This window comes from Pinus tabuliformis, chromosome 7 (assembly GCF_031772625.1).
Source record: "Pinus tabuliformis cultivar Carrire ecotype Pingquan chromosome 7, CPIR1, whole genome shotgun sequence".
Lineage (NCBI taxonomy): Eukaryota > Viridiplantae > Streptophyta > Pinopsida > Pinales > Pinaceae > Pinus > Pinus tabuliformis.
Genome location: NC_142293.1, coordinates 2033664645 through 2033687328, shown reverse-complemented (window position 1 = coordinate 2033687328; position 22684 = coordinate 2033664645). Strand labels below are relative to the sequence as shown.

Sequence of the window (22684 nt, the reverse complement as noted above, 5' to 3'; positions counted from 1 at the left end):
TGAGAAACTTCCAAATTGGGGAATAATGTGGGATGATTTCCATCAAGAGGAGATAAGGTGAAATGCCAAGAGTGGTGAGCAATGCGGTCGAGAAGAAGAGGAGAATGTTGCTCTTGAGACAAAGGGCAAAGGTAAGGTAAAGAGAAGTTGGAGGTTTGCTTCTGTGAAGGACATGAGCAAAGTGAAATGCTTCACATGTCACAAGACTATTCACTATGCAAGCCAGTGTCCATATAAGAAGAAGAAGAAGAAAGACGAACAGGTAGCAGCATCAGCATCAACTAAGATTAATGACTTTGCAGAGAAATTTGAGAAAGAGTTTTCTCTTATTGCTTATATTTCGAACAGCAGTAGAGCATTCAGTCACATGACGGGGATGAGGTCAGTGTTCCGTAGTATTTCAGAGAAAAGCTCAAATTGCCATGTGAGTTGTGGAGCACTATGCATGCAGTGCAGAGAGTTGGATGTGTCAGATTCCACGTTAGAGTCGAGCGGATTTCTAGAGGTGACAGGGATGTTGTTTGTTCCAAGACTGATAGTACACATGCTCTCAGTGTCAACCTTGGAGGAGGATGGATATAGAGTTTTGTTCCAGGATGGACATGTGCTTCTATATTCAAAGGGAGCAACTTTGGATACAGCATTAGTACTTGGCATCCAGTAGGGGCAGTCATACAGGTTATTGAGACAACTTGTGAGTGGATCTGAGGGCATCTTAGATTCCAGATCAATGCCAATGGATGAGAGGGGACAGGTGACGAGGAAGAATGATTCTTCTGGTACTGTCACGAGACTCAGTTGGTATGACATCGCATTGATAGATGCTCATGAGTGTGATGGGACTCCTCAAAGCATGGTTGGTTCTAGCAAGTTCTCAACTTAGGTTTCAAGTCAAGTAGCAGGACAAGCTTCAGGGTCAAAGGGAGCGACTACATGTAATAACATGGGCTTGAAGAGGGATTGTGGTGGTGGAGGTGCCAGAAGTACCTCCCTCACTAACAGGGAGTGTTAAAGGGAGTGTTAGTTTTTGGTAGCTCGGAGGTACTATTGCATTAGCGGTGCCTAGCATCTAGAAGTGACCAAGCATATTTCACTCCCTAGACACTTTACTTTATAAAGTGATTTTATAAAGTTGAGAAGTGCACCTTTATTTTTAACTAATGACTAAAAAAGTGACTTTTTATAACGTGAGTGTGACTTTATAAAGTTGGGTCACATAAGTGATTTAAGTGGGCCCAATGTGAGAATAAGTGTTAATTTTAGGTATGTTCTATGCTGATAGCAAATTTACTTCAATTTCATATTAGCTCAATATCAATTCCAGATTAGCAATCACATTTAGCATGATAGTAAAATGCAGATAGAACATAAACATAAATCGCAGAAGGCAAGCCAAGACAAGAGGACACAAGATGTGGTGCCAGCCAGGGACAAACCCCAATGTGGGGAAACCCTTTATCAATTCTTCTTATATGTTCTTCAATAGTTCAACAGAGAGAGATAGTACATATACCTCAGAAGTCAACATTTTGACTTATCAAAATAAGAGCAGAGATCTTCTCTAAGAAGATGGCATATGAGGCAGCTGATCTGAACTCAGGAGAAGTCATACACTTCAACTGATCCTCCAAGGTGACTCCATCACCATGCAGCACCCATCACTGTGTTGCACCTCATCATCATGCTGCACCTGTCACTGTGTTGCACCCAATCACTGAGCTGCTCTTCATCACTATGCTGCTTCCCATTACTGAGCAGTACCACATCATCATGTTGTACTCATCATCAACAAGCTGCTGCAATGCATCATGCTGCTGCTATATCTACATGCCCATCATCACCATGTTGTACCATTATGTTGCACCATACTGCACTACGCTGCATCCATCCTTGTTGTCACCTATATGCTGCACCACCATCATTGTGCATTATGCTGCACCATTCATCATGCTGCACTAATCATTGTTGCAACCAAACATGTTGTCTCTAACACCATGCTGCATCCAACAAACACTCATCCATGCTTGCTGTAATATATATCATTATGCTGCACATACAACATCCAATATTCAGGCAGCAGAGAGCTTCTCTAGGACAGCAACCAAGTCCTCTAACAGTCTTCCTTAACTGCTTCTAACAGCCCTCCTAAACAGCCTCTAACAACACTCCTAAACAGCCACTAACAGCCCTCCTAAACAACCTCTAACAGCACTCCTAAACAGCCTTCTAACAGCACTCCTAAACAGCAAAAGACAGCAGGTGCAGCAGACTTGGAGGGCAGCGTGTGGAGAAAGCGTTGGGTCATAGTTTAGGACCAGACTTGGATCAGTTAATGGGTTGCTTGTAGGAGGCCTTGGGAGTTGTTTAGAGGAGCCCACGTGGACTGTTGGGAGGCCTACCAAGCAGCCAAGGTGACAGCAGGCACATCAGATTGAGAGGCAAGAGGACAGCAGCAAGGAGAGTTGCAGATGTTCCCCTGGATCATGGCTTGATGATGTCCTAGGTGAGGACATATTGATGTGCCCAGATTTGTGCAATAGCTCCTCTATTGCAGAAGCAAAGGGCAGATTGGTGGAGTCTGTGGGCAGCCATGTGTAAGGGTCTCCTAAGTGTGGGGATGCCCTAACTAGGTGCAGATGCTACATCGTGGATTTGGTCTCTCGTGGACTATTGGAGGGAAGCACAAGAGAAGACCAAGTGTGGACAAGATTGGGCACTTATGGTCTGCTAGAGGTCAGCGAGATAGTGTCCAAGTTGGAGCCCGGTGAACAACACCTTGATGGACAAAGGTAGTTGCAAGAGAGGCAGTTGTTGAGCTCAAGGGTCTGATCAACCAGGAGTAGTTTCTAGAGCCTGAGACTTGTGTGTGGAGGACATCTACAACAGAAGATGGGCAGTCCTCCTAGCCCGTGTTCATTGTGGGAGATGGACATCTTGCAATGATAGGTGGCAGCCCTTCGTGCCCTATGTTGGTCTTCATTGAAGCAGCGCAGGAAGACCATAGTGGGTTGAAGTCCTTGAGTAGCTGAGGAGTAGCAGTGGGCAGTTGAGAGTTGTTCACAAGTGGAGCTGTGAACAACTCGACAGGAGTCTCGATGTGTTGATGCAAGAACAACATACTAGTGAGTAGATTGGATAGTCGAGATTCAATGGCCAGAATGACTTGGAGCATTGATATAGGCAGGAGCTATAGATCGGGCGCTGATGGACCGAGCAGATACAAGGTATAACCCAGAGGAGTTGAGAGAGAATGCGACAGCCAGATGGTCAGAGTATCTTGTTGAGGATAGATTGGTTGTCGATGGATTGACACCAAGCCCTAGTTTGTATGTTGTACTAGTGGATGTATGAGGGCCATTATCCTTGTTACGGAAGCCTAGACTGTTATATTATATGTGTTTAATATAACAAAGTTGGGTTGAAAACTATAAAAAGTTGTCTATATTCTGTGCATGTGTGATTTATTGCTATTTATATTTCGCTATGCAAAGCAGTATCGTTGAGATTCTTGGTTTGTTAGCGTTAGAGATTTTAAGATTCTATCCTAGACCCAAGGTCGTGGAGATTCAACATGGTATCAGAGCATATCTAAGCTACTTCGAGGGACAATGAATCAGAGTGTGCATAGCGAAGCAACTCAGAGGGAGTTGTGGGTGTCTAGATCATGGAGCAGAGGGTTCAACTGAGGACATGGAGATGTGGTCTTGACAGGTTACATGGCGAGATGGGCTGGGAGTTCTAGTGGATTGGTGGTGAGCCTTGTGAACAATAGTTTGTTGTAGGGCAGATCGTTGATCATGGACTTCCGTTGATTTGTCAAGGATGGTTGGGACAGCTCGAGGGTTTCTTTGGCATGGACGGGATCAGATTGATCGAGATGACTTCATGTGATGGACTATATATTGGCAGGCCGAGTCTACTGGGAGTATTGCGGATCTGTTTGAGGGCTAGAAGGGGGTTGTTTTAGTGGGTTGTTGGAGGGTCGCAGCCAGTTGAGGTAGGCCACAGGCCTAGCCTCCCAAAACAAGCATGCGTTGAGTTGTTAAGGGCTGCCACATGCCCAGAAGAGCAGCTCACAAGAAAGATTTTACTCCTTGCCTAGGCCACAGTAAATTCAAGATTGTTTTGTGGGTAGAATGAAGGGTTTTTGCAGCAAGAACAAGCCCTAACCAGTCACAGCAAAAGATAGCAAGTGCAGCAGACATGGAGGGCAGCGTATGGAGAAAGCATTGGGTCATAATTTATGACCAAACTTGGATCAGTTGATGGGCTGCTTGTAGGAGGCCTTAGGATTTGTTTGGAGGAGCCCACGTGGACCGTTGGGAGGCCTACCAAGCAGCCAAGGTGACAGCAAGCACATCAATTTGCAACAAGGAGAGTTGCATATGTTCCCTTGGATGATGGCTTGATGATGTCCTAAGTGAGGACATATTGATGTTCCCAGATTTGTGCAATAGCTCCTCTATTGCAGAAGCAAAGGGCGGATTGGCGGAGTCTGTGCGCAGCCATGTGTAAGGGTCTCCTAAGTGTGGGGATGCCCTAACTAGGTGCAGATGCTACAGCGTGGAATTGGTCTCTTGTGGACTATTGGAGGGCAGCGTGAGAGAAGACCAAGTGTGGACAAGATTGGGCACTTATGGTCTGCTGGAGGACAGCGAGATAGTGTCCAAGTTGGAGCCCGTTGAGCAATACCTTGATGGACAAAGGTAGTTGCGAGAGAGTCAGTTGTTGAGCTCAAGGGTCTAATCAACCAAGAGCAATTTATGGAGCCCGAGACTTGCGTGTGGGGGACATCTACAACAGAAGATGGGCAATCCTCCTAGATGCTCCGTGCCCTATGTTGGTCTTCATCGAAGCAGTGCAGGAAGTCCATAGTGGGCTAAAGTCCCCGAGTCGCTGAGGAGAAGCAGTGGGCAGTTGAGAGTTGTTCACAAGTGGAGTTGTGAACAACTCGACAGGAGTCTCGATGTGTTGATGCACAAGCGATCAACTAGTGAGCAGAATGGATAGCCGAGATTCAGTCGCCAAAAAGACTTGGAGCATTGATATAGGCAGGAGCTACAGATCAGGAGCCAAAGGGCCGAGCAGGTACAAGGTACGATTGAGAGGAGCTGAGAGAACATGTGACAGCCAAATGGTCAGAGTATCTTGTTGAAGGTAGACTGGTCGTCGATGGACTAACACCAAGACTCAGTTTGTATCTTGTACTAGTAGATGTATGAGGGCCATTATCCCTGGTACGGGAGCCCTAGACTATTGTATTATATGTTGTTTAATATAACAAAGTTGGGTTGAAAATTGTAAAAAGTTGTTTATATTTTGTGCATGTGTGATTTACTGCTATTTATATTCCACTATGCAAAGTAGTATCATTGAGATTCTTGGTTTGGTAGCGTCACAGATTTTAAGATTCTATCCTAGACCCAAGGTCGTGGAAATTCAACACAAATTGCCCATATTGGCTGAACATAATGCAAGGAGAAGACCAAGGGCAGTTTGGTGACTAGTTGGAGCAGCAAAGGCCTAGAAAGGGCTGAACTGAGGTCTGTATGGTGGCCATAGTTTGGTCAGCAAGTGACCTCTGTATAATAAAAAAGTTTGTTCATCAAGGAGGATTGAACAACGTGTTTTGATGTTGGAATATGCGATGTATTTGAAGGATTAAATGCACTATGATTAGTTGGTTTGACAAAGATCTGAAAGGAACCAAATGACTATGTGGAGGAGGTAAAGGACAACAAAGTACATCAAGGGCAATAAGGATTGAAAGAGTCGGTTACATCAACAAGTAAGTCATGTATTTTTTTCTTGTTGTTTTGGGCAGTTGGAAGGTCAAAAGGGATCCGACCTCAAGCCCTAATCTATTTGTATACTATGTATACTAGTTATACTAGTGATCTGAAGGGCCATGAGTACATCAAGAGCAATAAGGATTGAAAGAGTCAATTACATCAACAAGTCATGTATTGTTTTCTTGTTGTTTTGGGCAATTTTAAGGTCAAAAGGGATCTGACCTCAAGCCCTGATCTATTTGTATACTATGTATACTAGTTATACTAATGATCTAAAGGGCCATGATCCCTGGTACGAGAACCCCATGATTCTTTTATTAATGGAAAAATAAAAAATCAAGCTTTCGGCTCAATATATTATTGTGTACTATTGTTCATTTCACTGTTGTAGATTTTCGTTGTGCGAAGTGCTTTTAGTTGGGTATCTTCAATGTCTTTATGATCAAGTCTAGAGCTAGACCAAATTTGGGGTACAAGGGAATTTCAATACTTCCTTCATCCTCAACACCACATTTAAACCCCATGCAAACCAAAAGTTACTTCCTTTTCTTTGATAGACATTATACCTCCTCGAAATCAATCCAAATATAAATTGGTTTGGGTCAAATTCTACCCATGTTCTCTAGTTTAGATCATCCAAGGACCACCTACATGCCCTCCAAGCAAAGAAGAGACTTCTCTCCCTTCCAACTATGTTCTCCCTGGATAAGGATTCCACACGATCTTAGGCCATACAGATTAAGCAATCCAAAGAACAAGCAATGACCACACAATTGGTAGCGAAATATGTAGTCATCTACAATCTCAAGACTATCAACTAGGATTCACCTCCTTTGAGATGGACTCGTTTTAGATTCTCAAAATGACAAGTCAAAAGGGAAAAGTGGGGTGTTTCAAGGATCACAATTAGATGTTGGAATCATAAAAAACCCTCAAGTCCTTCCTCAACGCAATTCACAATGCACTCACGCCACCGAATATTATCTTCTTGATTGAGACCCACACAAACCCCATCAGAGTATCCTAAATATATGGTGTATAACTATTTTTCAACTTGTTGATAGGAGACTCAAAGATTGGCAGGGGTTCAAGAATCAAGAGGCATAGCTTGTCTTTACTAAGCTTCCCTTCAAGGCAAAGTTGCAGTGGTCACAAACAATGAGTTTACCAAATTTGTTGGATCCAAATTATCAAGGCATCCCCCATCTCTGAAGATCTTCATTTTGCAATCTGCGACTTTCCACCTACCTCCTCAGTTTTCTCCCTTCACAAAGATTTTGATAGGAAATTGTACAAGACCTATATGTTGGTAGCATCTTTGAAGGGGAATTCAAAGCTTTACACTTAGGAAGGTCATTCTTATAGGGGGAATTCAAAGCTTGTACCCAGACCCCACAAATTCCCCTTAATGACAAGTCAAAATATGCATACTCCTTACAAGAGATTGATCTTGATTCAATTGGTCTACACATGTTGTTGGGTGATGCCTTCAAACACTCTCAATTTTCAAGAAACAACTTTTACATCTTGACGAATCCCATGACTTGCTAATTCTAAATGGTATCACCTACTTTCTTGACTCCAGCAATTTTGCATGTTTCCCTCGTGCTAAAGAGGTTAGTGTAGGCTACATCCTTAACAACCAAGATATGCATCAATATTTCCACTGACTCCTCAACACTTAGATACCTATATTCAACCCATGCACCATCATACACAAAAATACTGATATTATATTATATATAATAAAATAAAAACTAAAAATATCAAGCAAAGGAAAGACTTTACATGCTATAAACATGAATAAACTTTGCATATATGGTATCTAATGGTTTAGATTTGCACTGATGTTCATATGTCTTTTCTTAAAAACTGCATATTTTATGTACTTTTAGTCGACTAGTCCTTCCAACTAGTTTTACAACCGGTCAACGTCCAGTCCCGCTCTGACCCATGGCCAATTACAATCTCAATTCCGATAACTTTGGCTTTGAGGGGCCACATTAGCAAATGGATCCACAAAGGAGTTGATAGAAAAAGAAGATGCTCTTACAAAACATTGAAGAGCAAGATGTGAGGGAAGACATATTTTAGAGACATCAATATGCATTACAGGGCTTAAAAGGGAGGAGGTATTTTAGAGACATTGATCTGCATTAGATGGCTTAAGGAGGGTGAACACTTAAAAATTTGAAACACGGGAGCATAAACCGGATCTACCAGCTTAAATCCCACACAAAGGGCTCCCCAGAAGCTAGGCAAGAGGTCGAAGGAGAGCTAAGCAATTATTTTCGAGATCTCCCCACTAAACCTCAATCTGCAAGAGAGGAGACCATCAAACTGTAGAAACATTCATAAGTTAATAACAAAGGAACAAAACAACAAACTATGTACGAAGGTCTCCACAAAGAAGGTTTGGAAGGCCACCTTTGACTTAGCAGGGGGGAGCTCTCGTCCCAGGCTAATAACAAAATAGCGAACAACAAACTATATATGAAGGTCTCCAAAGAGGAGGTTAAGAAGGCTACCTTTGACTTAGCAAGGGGGTGGGGGAAGGGAACCCTTGCACCAGATGAATTTCCTATGGGTTTTTTCCAGATATCATTGGATAGGATTTTGGGAATATAATAGAGGAGTCCAGGAAAGCAGGAAATGTCCCAAGGCATCTTAAATTCTACCTTTATAACCTTGACACCTAAAGAATTAGAAGCTGCTTCGGCGAAGTTGCGAAGAACTTCCCTCTAATTGCCCTGTACAACACCGTATAGAAAGCTATGGTTAGTAAGTTTAAATCTACATTAAATATTTTAATGTCTTCTCGACCAGCTTTAAGGCTTATATACAGTATCAAAAACATATATGATAAAACAAAAGAACACTTTGTACATTTCTGCGTGGAAAAAAAATCAGGACATAGAAAGCACCTTTGACTTTCCTCCTATTGGCTGCAAATTAGTGTAGGCCAGTTCATCTTCGATTCACAGAATCGAGCTTCAGTGCTCGCGTTCTCCTTCGCAAGTCGGCTGTCTCTCAAACCCCCCCCCCAGCAAAACAGGAAAATTTCATTCATTAACCCCGAAAACACATGATTGGAGGAATAATTCTTTCATTAACCCTAAAATTATGAAACTATATGCTATAACAGGAAATCAAAAGTTGTTAGGCTGCTATGCAAACGAAATCAAATTCTTCAGAACAGGAAATCAAAAGTTGTTAGGCTGCTATGCAAACGAAATCAAATTCTTCAGAGAAGGACCAATGTGCATTCCCAGAATCATCCATTCTTTCATAATTCAAACCATATATAAAAGAAATTATGGTGTATTTGACAAGAAGCAATCGGTCGAAAGGTGTAATGGAGCGCCGTACCTCGTCCAAGCCAAACGAAGAGGATGGAGGAGAAGCGGATAAGCGATACTCTGAGTATCTCAGACGCCACATTAGCTCATATTTTGTCTTCTCTATTTTCCTTAAATACAGTCGAAGTTAACCATGGTTAAAGAGGGTGAGTCATCATTGATGATGACGTCACAGTTAACCAGTTTTTCATTCAAGGTACATTTGTCCTTACCCCCGACTGCCTAGAGTTTCGGCTTTGGCCAAATGATTAGCCTGCGTTTCCAAAAAAATTAGTTTGAATTGCATAGGATCTGAAAAATTAAAACGATATTAATTTAATATTGATATATTTGCACGTTGATATTAGTTTAACATTTAACAATGCAATTTATAAGGCTTGGTTTTGGAAAATAAAATTATTTATTTTTTTAATATTATTTAAAAATTAGCAATGCCAGCCAGAGGTGCAAAGGAATATTGATAGGAGGAGTGGGAATGTGGAAGGCAATAAGCCATCCAAATATCTCGACAATGAAATATAATCAAAATTTGAGTTTTTATATAATTTCGTTGTGTGATTGTTTTAACATATTTGTTGCAGATTTGGTTTTATTCTTCTTTATTTGAGCTTTGAAGGCCCTTCATCTGGTGAGCCTATAATAAGAGTATCTCTACCACCATAGCCCTTACATGAAATTGGTGCTTGATTGCTTCCAATCCTGCAAGTTGTTAGGGATGCAAAAACAAGTTGGATGGGCAAGAATCGAACCTCTGTAGCAGCTAGATAAATGAATCTACATCCAATATTAATCAAGATTAGTAGCTAGCACTGAAAAATCAAACCTAGAAACCATATCCAGCAAGTGCAATACTTTGTTGTAAGAACTGGAAAAGAGGGATCGCAACTTGTGAGGCCTTATCAGTACTTGAAATATATGGTGCAACACTGACAATTATCTCAAAACACTCATCCTCACACCCATAGACACTGTAAATAGACTCGCCCCTTGATAATCCTACACTTTTATTATTTGTGCAAATCTCTTCAACGGGGACCATGTTTGTATTCTCACTACAAAATACAAGACCCGCATATAGATTCTTTAACAAATGAAGATCCTCCTAACGCACATTAAAACTTGATAAACTTTTTAATAGCGTTGCACCATGATCCCAATTTGATACAATCCCTTTGACTTTTTTAAATTGCGAAAAACTAAATACTTGTCGACTCCATTGAATTGTCATTGTACCTCACCCATTTTAACATAAAAAGTGACTCTTATTTCTCATTTCAAAAAGCTCAAAGGTTGAATTCGATGGATTTCCTCCCAACTTTATTAAGATCACAAAAATTTCCATTTCTTAGAAACTGATCTCGGATGGAATACTGCGCAATGTTCAACAAAAACTGCACAAATGGCTCTAGCATATTTAAACTCTAATTGCCCCAATAGGGTGCCTACTAAACCAATATGACAAAATGGCAGTATCTTAGCTTCCTTCAATGTAAATATCGAACACTGAAGTACCATAAGGAGGGTCCTGACTCAGTTTTTCATAACAAACTTCACTCCTTTCTCAATAGAAGACTTGAGTTTTGGTTTCATTGCTTCCAAACCCTGTTGTTCAAAAGCAGAGATGGGGCCCAACCCCAAAACCTCCTCAATGCCACTTTTACCCAGTCTCACCTTTGAGGCAAAGAAAGGCAATTTAGTAATGTTTGACTGAACATATGTACATTCCACAATATCTGGCACTCCATTCAAACCCTTTAAACATGTGTCAGCAAATATTGCTCCAACATACACCATAGACAATGTTGCATAACCTTTCTCTAGCTTTCGCTTTGACAACTTTAGTTCCTCCATCTTGAGTACGCTTAGTCAAAGCTTTGATATCCTCATCCGAAATATTAGTATTTGGTTTTGGAGTAGCCTGTGAAAAGAGAGGAAGGATAGTGACACCAACATGTCCTCCTACAACAGGGACATTCACTTCTTCCACAGGGACACATGCTTTGGCAGCATAGAAAGTCTTTGCTCCAACAACATCAAGCATGGTGACACCAAAGAGTTTTTTCATTATAGGTTCCAACCTTCTTGAAAGCCTCAGCAACAATGGGTACAGTTGAATTAATAGGATTGTTGATCATGTTTACTAATGCTTAAGGGAAATATTTTGCAATGGCTATACACAGGGATTTGACAATGCGAGCATTAATATTGAAAAGGTCGTCATGTGTCAAGCCAAAGACATTAAGCACAATATAAACAAAATCAAGTAATTGTCCAATTGTTGCACCATTGACTAGGATGGAACTAATAAGAATGAATTTGTTCACACTAATTGTAGCTCCGTATATTGCTCCACCGTGAAGTAATGTCTGACCATAATAATGTGTCTTTGTGCTAAGAGAGAAAGTAAAGAAAATTGAGGCTTGTGCTCAAGTATTGACATGACCAATATCAATTGTAACTCTAGGCATGCCAGCAATATCATAGAGAGCGATATCATAAACGAGAGGGTTAAGCTTCATCAGTAAAGCAAGAGGCTACTTGATTCCTCCCATTGCATCGAGTACGACCACCTTTCGAGGAGGGGAGTTAACGCATGTTGTTGAGTACGTTGATTTAACGACGAGCTGGGGAGGAACAAAAAGGACAAATAAGGGAAGATCACGTGTCGAAATTTGATTATTGAAAATGACGAAAATAAAGCTTTGTGATTGGCTGAGATGAACAATGTATGCTCACCCCAAGCCCACAAAGAAAACACCTATCGGCATAATTATTTTTCATTGGTTCATAATTTGAATATTTTAATATAACATTTGCATAATATAATGTCATATGGATACTATTTCACAATGTTTTTGCATGGTGTTTGCTTTACTAAATGCTTTTGCACGATAAAACTCCATGTGGACAATTCTCTCAATTTTTCTGGATGTTGTCTATCTTATTAGGAGGTAGCCATCTCATGGGGATGGAAACGTCTCAATAAGTATTACGCATCTAACGAGTGATGACATTACAACCATTCTACATAAGTGAGTGAATGATAATAAGGGATTGAGGTTCCAGTGGTTCATGCTTTAGGATGCAATTATGTTGTATTACAGAATCACTACCCTCACATGATTTTCGTCACCAAAAAATTGGGGAAGGGTATGCAATTGATTGGATAGGGGTCATTTAAGCTTATTAGGAGTACTTGAACTTCCATTTTACGGTGTGGCTAACCTCATTGTTAATGGTATAAGAGGGTGTAGGAACACTTGATCTCCATTTTATGGCATGGTGAACTTGACTGTTGCTAGCTATTATTCATAATTCATAGTTATGAGTGATGTTACCTCTACATTGTCTCCGGCCAAGAAGCACCCAATAAAATTGATAAGGCAAATTATAACTATCTATGCATTATATTAAACACATTTTTGGATGTTCATTTGAATTATTTTAATAATATGTGTTTATTATTAATATTATCAATGTTATGCATTATTTGCCCCTCTAGATTGTTGAGCAATAGGAAAAAAATTATTGTCGTGTGGGTCAAGTTTTGACAACATTAAAGGAAAATGAAAGTTCATGAGAGACTTAGATTTTATTAAACGACAACAAATTGAATGAGCTTCACCAATCATGGAGCTACCCAAAAATTTACTTGCTAATTGTCGGAAACAATTCCAAGAAGGTTGATTAGGGGTATGATCCCTCTTAAGGTTTTGGAATTGTGTTGAGCATGCCTCTAATCATTACTAGAGAGTGTGGATTGTTTGAAACAACTAGTATTTGTAAGTTTTGCACATGTCCATATTACAAGGTTGAGTGCATCTCTAACCAACCTTGTAAATCACCAAATCCTTATTCTTTTCTAATCTAGAGTCACAAAACTGGCATCTGTCATTCATAGTTGAGATCTTTAAAGCATCTAAATGCCAATGATTATGATGATTTACAATGTCTACCATGTAACATAACATACCTCATGTCTTTGTAGTACTTATACATGAGTAAATGTCGTATCTAGTGGGAAAAAAACAACAAAACAAACATATATGCATGATAGTGACCATCGATTATTTGGGCAAGTTAAAACAACTCAACGAATTATAATTAGAGAATAACGGAAAAACAATTGGCAAGAGGACATTGGGGAATCTTGTTTTCATGGAGATACTAGAATTGGCCCTCACAAAGATGGTAGGTCCACTGCATAACACGAATGATATGTCAAATTTGAAAAGACTTATTTTAAATTGTCATAATTAATATTCTTATTATCTTTTTTCAAAACCTATGTGGCGGGGACTAAGCTACCATGCAAAACTTGTTTACTTTAACTTGTTGTTGGATGGGTGAAAGTGGATAGTTAATATAATTTCATCGTGGTTCAAGTTTTCTCAAGTGCTATTGATGTGGTTGTGTTTGTATTATGTAAATAAATCCATGTTATATTCACTGTAGTCAGGAATAAGTTTTAGGGGATTTTGGTAAAAGTGATATTTCCTATTCGTGACTTTTAAGTTAAACGTTAGTTTATGTTTGGGTAGAATAGATACCCACTACTCATATCAATTAATAATTTTATAATAATATTAAATATAAATATATCTCATTTTAATATAAAAAAAGTTAGTTAAAATTTTATTTTATTTTCAACTTTTTTTAGATTAATATTTCAAATTTTTATTATTTAAAGGAGTCGTCTAACGAGGCGAAGGAATTGCCCGGACCGCTAAAAGTAGTCGGAATCCAGGCAAAAAAAAATTCAAAAAATCTGGTAAAGGCAGTGTTTGAATCGTGTTTTTGATGGTGGAAATGGATTCAGCACCATCAAAAACATCTAGGACACCTAAAATTTTGAAGTTTAACAACTATAACATGGATTTAGAAAAATCCTTGCTGGATTTTCTCTAAATATGAACGGAATTTCCATAACTTTCTGGGCAACTCCTCCACCTCGTTAGACTACACGTTATTTAAATAATAGTGATGTAACAAATTTGGGTGGTAGTTGACAACTTTTTTGTGGTTTAAAAATGTGATAATATTTTTTTAAACGTGGAGAATGTTGGGTTGTGTTATATTCTTTCCATGACTAGCTACCCTAATTAACCAGGGGGGTTAGAGGGGGGGCGGAGCCCCCCCTTCGTTGCGTCGATTGTGCAACGGGGGTCGGCAACCCCCCCTGTCCAAGGTGGTTGAAAGGGGTGGGTAGCCCCCCTCTACGAGGTTTGGGGCAGCGCCCCGGGGAATTTTTTTTAACCCTATATTAGGTAGGTGAACCTTGGTTTTGGGCGCGATGGTTTTCGGTCCATGGTATTGGATGCTTCGACATTTATATGTGTGTGTGTGTGTGTATTATAACATATGAAAGGAACATAATGAAAAATCAAGTTGGTAGTCCCGATTTTGGGATCTAGGCAAAAATATTTGTGTATATGTGTTTTATGTGTTATGCTCTCGCTTTGTTTATTTTCTGTTTTTTAGAATTCGTATGCAGGTAATTTCTGTATGGGGTTAAAACCTACATTTGGTATCAAAGTTGTTTTGGCTTCAAGGGGACGCCTTTGTTGTTGAGGGATTTCGCTCAGCCCTGTGGTAGACCCTGTTCAGTGGGAGATCTGCGAGATCGATTTTGGGGGTGAAAGAAGATGACGAGCAATGGAAAGATAGAGATCGAGAAATTTAATGGTCAAAGTTTTGAGTTATGGAAACTCAAGATGGAGGACCTGTTGGTAGATAAAGATCAGTGGATCGCGGTAGATCCGGGTACTAAACCAACGGGAGTGTTCGATGAAGAACGGAAGAAGTTGGATCGGAAGGTAAAGAGCACAATATGATTGTGTGTCTCAGATTCAATGTTGTTGAATGTATCAGGGGAAGCTACGACTAAGGCTTTGTGGGTCAAGTTAGGGACCTTGTACCAATCTAAGTCTCTAGTGAATAAATTGTTCCTATGGAAAAAGCTATATGACCCGAGGATGAAAGATGGAGACTCGGTGATAGAGCATCTGAATGCATTTAATATTGTGGTAAGTCAGTTATTATCTATTGATTTCAAAATTTCAGATGAAGACAAGTGCATTAGTTTATTGTGTTCTCTACCAGATTCGTGGGATAGTCTAGTTATTGTAATAGGGAGCAATGCAACTGCCTTGCAGTTTGATGAAATAGTCTCATCCTTGTTGACGGAGGAGATGAGATGGAAAAATATGCAGAGCCAGAATGGTGATGCCTTGTCTGTACGAGAACGGTCTCAAAACAAAAACAAAAATAAGTCATCGAGTGGGAGATCTAAATCTCCAGGAAAACCTGTAAAGGTGGCGTGCTGGAAATGCGGAAAGGAATGGCACTACAAAAGGGACTGTAAATCTAAAGCTTCTGAAAAAAGGAAAGGGATCTGATGATGCTCCTTCTGCAGAGGTGAAAACCACCTCAGATGAATGTGGGGATGTGCACTTGGCTTCTTCAAGTACACATGTAGATCACGAGGCATGGTTGATTGACTTAGGTGCATCCTTTCACTTCACTCCCCATAGACAGTGGTTTTGCGAGTATGAGAAATATGATGGTGGTGATGTCTTCTTGGGGGATGACAGGAAGGCTAGAATCGTTGGTTGTGGAAAAGTCAAGTTGAAGTTGCAAGGTGGAAGGGTTAGAACACTTCTGGGTGTTCTGCATATTCCTGCATTGGCCAGAAATCTGATTTCTGTAAGCAAGCTGGATGATGCAGCTGTAAAAATAGTGTTCGAGAAAGATACCTACAAGATGGTTTTGGGAGCACTGGTATTGATGCGGGGAGTTCGGATTGGAACTCTGTACAAGCTGCAAGGTAGCACTGTTGTTGATGGGTGCAATAGTTTTGTGGTTCTTGAAAGTGGAACAGAAAAATCTAGTGGCCTCTAGAGAAAAGACCATGCTATGGCATCAAAGGTTTGGACATATTAGAGAGAAGGGCCTTCGAACACTTCATGGTAAAGGTATGGTAGAAGGTATGACTAATAGCTCTCTAGATTTTGATTTCTGTGAAAATTGTGTATATGGGAAGCAGAATTGGGTGAGTTTCCCCTTTGGTGGTAAGAGGGCGAAACAGAGATTACAGCTTGTGCACAGTGATGTGTTTGGACCTGTGAAGCTTCCATCACTGGGTAAGTTTGTGTACTATGTATCATTTATAAAGGGCTTCTAAAGGAATACATGGATATATTTCCTCAAGAAGAAATTTGAAGTCTTTGACAGGTTTAAAGAATTTAAGGCTCTAGTGGAAAACCAGACAGAGAAGAAGATAAAGGTGTTGAGGACAGATAACAGTGGAGAGTTTTGTAGCAAGGAATTTGAAGAATTCTGTAAGAAGTGTGGTATAGCACGACAGAAGACTACTCCATACACACCTAAACAAAATGGAGTTGCAGAAAGAATGAACAAGACATTGATGGAAAGGGCAAGAAGCATGCTCAGTGGTGTTGGATTAGGATAGGAATTCTAGGCAGAGGCGGTGGAGACAACATGTTACCTAGTCAACAGATCACCTTCGTCAACGTTGGAGGATAAGACTCCACTAGAGGTATGGACTGGTAAGAAACCCCCTCTTTCACATCTGAGGGTATTTGGATGTGATGCATATGTACATGTTCCAAATGAAAAAAGAACCAAGTTGGATAGTAAATCTGAAAAGTGCATCTTTATTGGGTATAAGGATGGTTTAAAGGGTTATAAGCTTTGGAAATCAGTAACAAGGAAGGTTGTGTACAGCCGAGATGTGGTGTTCAGAGAGGTGAAAGATGTTATTAAACATGATGTCCCATCAAAGGAACCTGAAAAGGTAGAGTTTGAGCTAAAGGAGGAAGAATCAGACTCTACAGCAGAAGAGGAATCAGAAGATGAAGAGCCACAAACTCCGATTGTGAGAAGATCAGTTCGAGAAAGAAGGCAGCCAAAAAGGTATAGTCCATCTGCTTTCTGTTCAAATTTTGCTTTATCTATTATTGATGATGATTCTAGGACTGTGAAGGAAGCAGTAGATTGAGAGGATGGAAAACTCTAGAAAGAGGCCATGGTTGATGAAATGACATCTTTGCACAAAAATGAGGCTTGGGATCTGGTGGAGTTGCCGGCTGGAAGGAAACCCATTGGCAGCAAATGGGTGTTCAAGAAGAAGACAAATGCAGAAGGAAAGGTGGAGAAATACAAAGCTTGATTGGTAGCAAATGGTTAATCCCATGTGTCAGGAATTGATTTTGGTGATATTTTTTCTCATGTTGCCAAGGTAACTTCTATTAGATTACTTTTAATTGTTGCTGCCACTTTTGATTTTGATGTAGAACAGATGGATGTGAAGACATTATTTCTTCACGGGGATCTGTAAGATGAGATCTACATGAAGCAACCTGAAGGCTTTGCAGTGAAGGGTAAGAAAGAATTGGTATGCAAGTTAAAGAAGTCTCTGTGTGGGCTAAAACAGTCACCAAGGATGTGGTATCAGAAATTTGATACATTTATACGGGTACTTGGCTTCACCAGAAGCAAAGCAGATCATTGTGTGTATTTTAAATTAATTGGTGATTGTGTTATTTATCTGGTCTTGTATGTGGATGACATGTTGCTGGTTAGAAATGACAAAGAAATTATCCGGGATTTGAAGACCCATATGTCCTCCAAATTCGACATGAAAGATATTGGTGCTCCAAACTATATTTTGGGCATGGAAATTAAAAGATATCGAGAAAAGAGGAATCTCTGGTTAAACCAGAGGAAGTATGTCGAGAAAATATTGCAGAGGTTTAATATGCAAGATAGTAAACCAGTGCAATTCCTATTCCTGTAGGTGTAAAGTTATTTGTTAAACAGTGTCCCAAGACACAAGAAGAGGAAGAGGACATGTCCTGTGTTCCATATGCAAGTGCAGTCGGTACCCTGATGTATGCGATGGTCTGTACTAGACCATACATAGCACATGTAGTGGAAGTATTGAGCAGTTTTATGTCAAAACCAGGGAAGGAGCATTGGACAACAGTGAAGCGGGTTTTCAGGTATTTGCGTGGCACTAGTGATTATGGTTTGTGCTACTAAGGAAGACCATGATTGGACAAAGTTTTGGATATATGTGGCTTTGATGATGCATACTGGGCTGGAGATCTAGATCAGTGAAGATCTACAAGTGGGTATGTGTTTAACTTATTTGGAGGTGCAATCAGTTGGATGAGTAAGAAACAATCTGTAGTGGCATTATCAGCTACAGAGGCAGAATACATGGCAGCCACTCATGTAAGCAAGGAAGCAGTTTGTTTGCAGAGATTGTGTTCAAGTATGGGATTAGTACAAGGAGCAATAAGGATAGACTGTGACAACCAAAGTGCAATTTTCTTGGCAAAGAACCCCCTTACCATTCAAAGGCAAAGCAAATTGATGTTCAGTATCTCTTTGTGAGGGATATGATAGAATACAAAAAGGTGTTGCCGGTAAAGGTGGACACTTTGAAGAATACTGTAGATGCATTGACAAAATATGTGAGCTTTGAGAAGTTCTCTTGGTGTAGAGAAACAATGGGCATTGCAGGGCTGGATAAATGTCGAAGCTTTCTTGTGCCCCCCTTTGGAAAGAAAACAACAAGTGGGAGAATGTTGGGTTGTGTTATATTCTTTCCATGACTAGCTACCCTAGTTAACCGGGGGCTAAGAGGGGGGGCGGATCCCCCCCTTCGTTGTGTCGCTTGCGTAGCGGGTGGGTCACAAGGGGTTTGAGGGGGGTGGGTAGCCCCCCTCCAGGGGGTCTGGGGCAGCGCCCCAAGGAAATTTGTTTTTTGGACCCTATATTAGGTAGGCGAACCTACCTATGGTTTTGTGCGGGGTTTTCACACATAGTTTTAGGCATGATGGTTTTCGGTCCATGGTATTGGATGCTTCGGCACACACACACACACACACACACACATATATATATATATATATTGATTGTAATATATGAAAGGAACATAATGAAAAATCAAGTTGGTAGTCCCGGTTTTGGGATCCAGGGGAAAATCTTTGTGTATATGTGTTTTATGTGTTATGCTCTCACTTTGTTTATTTTCGGTTTTTTAGAATTCGTATGCAGGTAATTTTTGTATGGCATTAAAACCTACAGAGAATGACATAAGTTATCAAATTAAATTGAAATATTTGTATTTTTCATGAGTTTTTAATGTTCATGGATAAGTGTTAATTGTTGAAGATGTTAGTATATATAAAATTTCATGATCCATAATGTTGTTTCCATGTAAAGAAATAAATCTATTCAAGGTCATCCAATTATTGAAGGCAATATAATCACAAGGGGTAAATGAGAATTTATTGTGAATGGCATATTATTTATTTATGCTAACGCTCCTTTAAAGCTACCCCACTACTTTCATAACAATCATGTGTTCACTCTTGGGGATGTCTTGGATTATATAATGAGAAAATTGACACCCACTACAAGGCTACTCTCACCCATGCACTCTGTTATCACTTAAGAATTCTAATGCCAAAATTTCTCATACTAACTTGATGATAAAGGTCAGTGTTAGTCTAAGTTTGATTTTGTTTTTCCTTAAAGTCTGAGTCTTAGGAGGTCTTGAGTCAAGCATGCATTCTCATCTATCACTGGTCACCCTCATTCATCACCGATCTCATAGCCATGTGTCAGTTTGGTTTAAAAATCATTATGTACCACAAAGCCTTTTTAGGTGATTGCGTAGCGCATGTAACCATTCTGAAGTGTTTTCGCAGCGCATTAATCCTGTTTAGCAGTTTTGCAGCGCAAAAGTCCATTAGGTGATTACGCAGCGCAATAGTCCTTTAGGTGTTTTCGCAGTGCGATAGGTTTTAGGTGATTTCGCAACGCATCATTCAAAATTTACATTGCTGCGCTGCGAAATTAGATATTCGTGCATTCCGCAGCGAATCTTTCCCAACTGTCAAATCTGTTAAGTTAACCTATGGCTACGTCATTCATTGTGAGTTTATGCACTCCATATATCATCTCCAACCGCTTATCTCCATTATTGCAATCACTAGGTACATTAGTACACACGAAATACAAGTTCCAAGAAAGGCCAGGTATGCTCAGTTTTAATGATGATTGTAGGCCTTGCATGAGAAACAAATATACTAGATTTCAATTTGAAAACATCGTCATCAAGCGAGGCAGCTATCAAGCGAGGCAGCCATTCAAGCGAGGCAGAGTTTGGAGTTTGAGCAGCGCTAGCATTTCCAGCCTCCATTTCACTGAATCTTAATGGAGGGATCGACAGAAAGGAAAGACCACAGATCAGGCAAATGTTTGAGAAACGAGCCTGAAGGTTTGGATATAACCTTGAAGAATAGAGAGGTCGAACAGGCATTTAAACAAGCTGGATGTTGGAATTTTTGCAAGAAGCTCCAGGGAGGTCATGCACAAGTGACTAAGGAATTTGCACTGAATTTCACAGGACTAAACTCAAAGGTGGGTATGTTGGAATTGCAGGTCTCACCAGACATGATATCCACAGTTATGGAGATTCCAATAGGGCAAGAAAATTGGTTCAAGAATTTCAAATTTGACATGAACCCATGCAAAGAATTCCTAAAGCAAGAGTTCATTGATTCATATTTAAGCAAGTCTGTTCCTAGAAGTTATGTCAAAGAATCTTATGCCCATTTGCTCACCTGTATACAGAAGTACCTGACATGTGAAGGAAGATATAACAAAGTGTATTCATACCATTTTAAACTTCTGTTGCATTTCACAGGCAAGACATCTATTGATCTACCTTTTTATTTATTCCGCAGTTTAAGTAAAATGTGTGACAAGGTGCAACTAAGAAAAGAAGCCTGTGAGACTTCACTATTCCACCATGGCTTGGTTAAGTTAATGGTTCTGCATGAACTCCAGAGGGTAGGCAGAGACTGGGACACATTCATATTCATGTCCGGTTTCAAAAGCAAGACCGGTCTCAGCCCTCAAGCGGCAAAAGAACCTTCAACAACAACCAGTCCTCAAACAGAAACAAGAGCCAAGAGGGTTTCAAAGTTAAAAGCAAGGAAACAAGTTGGAGAGTCTACCAAGCCACTGACTATTCAGGATACACCCCAGCAGTCAATTAAAGAAAAAACTCAACTCAAAGAAACTGCACATGAATCAATCACAGGTGGAGGAGTTCAAAGAAGAAGAACTAGGAGTCAGGTGGCCAAAGAAAAAGGTAAGTCAGTGAGTATTGAAGAAAGCCCTATTTCAAAGGGAGACTTAAATGATTTATTGCAAGCAATTGACATTGAAGAGTCCCCACTAGTTCAAGCTGAGTTGATACAGTCAGGAAAAGAGGAGGCTAAGAAGGTCAAAGCCTCAAAGAAACTCAAGTTTGATGATCAAGTTTATCAATTTGTTTTTAAGCCCAGGAGACCCATAACAAGGAAGTTCAAACAAGTACAGGAGGTACCACCAAGAGCTGATGAAACAGGGGAGGTGACACGGCCTCATGAAAGAAAGGATAAAGGCAAACCAATTGCCACTCAAGAAGAAGGTAGTGTGGAAGACTTGAAAAGGAGATTGGAATCTACCAACTTTGAAATTGCTAGGTTGAAGAAAGCTGCTAGGAAATTTGCAGCTAAGGAGGTTTATTTCAACCAAATGCAAGCTCGGTGGGAGGACCAAACATTTCAAATTCCTGAGGTGGTTGATTTTAATGTTCAATTCCGTAGCTAGACTACTCCTGCAATAAAAGAAGCTCAATTTATTAGAAAATCAATACAAACCTCAGGTCTGGGATCAAAGTAATGAAGAAACAAATTGATGACTTAAAGATACAATTGAACCAGCAAAAAGAATCTCCATAAAGAAATCTCACTTCAAGTAAGGATATGTTTCAAAGTTTTGATGGTTTTGCTTGATATAATCTTTTCAAACATTCCCATTCAGTTTTGGAAGGTCTTGAAACAGTTGAAAGAATGTTTTAATAGCAAAGTGCTCAAATAGCAAAGTTTTGGGTTGAAACTGTGATTTTTGAAACAACTCAGCAGTTTCGTAGCGCGCTACGAAGCTGCTGAAGATGATGACTAAAGCTCAGCAGTTTAATAATGCGCTACGAAACTGCTGAAGCTAAATAATCCAATATCAATCAACCGGTTTTGAAACATAAGCGGGAAATTTGAAAGGGGAATATATACAAGGCATCATCTGAAGCTTCAACATTCAACCAGGTCAAGACAGGTGGAGAAAATATGGATTCGAATCCAACTTTAAATTTTTTGTCATAAAGTGAGCACATTTACCACCGTTCAAGATATGTCAAAACAGCTTGAAAGAGTTTTTGCCTTTACACATAAAGGAGGTGGACAACACATCAAGGACGTGGCCATTTGTTACATTTTGGATAATCAAAGATAAAGGACATGCTTCTTTGGATTCGAAAATTGTAAGGCAAATTAAAGACCGATGAGCAAGGGTAGTTTCCTATGTTTCAGGACAATGGAGAAGATGTGGCATTGAAGACCAGCATGGAGTTTTGAACATTCATCACAGCCAAACTAAAAAGGAACCAGA

General features: G+C 40.0%; 1 protein-coding gene and 1 pseudogene across 4 annotated transcripts in view; both read right to left on the bottom strand.

The window, feature by feature from the left end:
• The window catches only part of LOC149256663 (peroxisomal membrane protein PEX14-like), a 205227-nt gene extending 195919 nt beyond the window's left edge, over positions 1–9308 (bottom strand). For 3 of the 4 annotated variants that reach the window (XM_089460817.1, XM_089460814.1, XM_089460816.1), the window contains exons 1-2: positions 9162–9308; positions 8717–8815 (exon numbers count right to left, since the gene is read on the bottom strand). The gene's annotated coding sequence lies outside the window, so the exon portion shown is untranslated. Of the gene's footprint in view, positions 1–8470; positions 8543–8716; positions 8816–9161 lie in introns of all 4 variants that reach the window. The other variant, XM_089460815.1, reaches the window with a different exon arrangement.
• A 1373-nt stretch (positions 9309–10681) lies between these two features.
• Positions 10682–11229, bottom strand: LOC149256662 (malate dehydrogenase 1, mitochondrial pseudogene; annotated as a pseudogene).
• Between the last annotated feature and the right edge of the window lie 11455 nt (positions 11230–22684).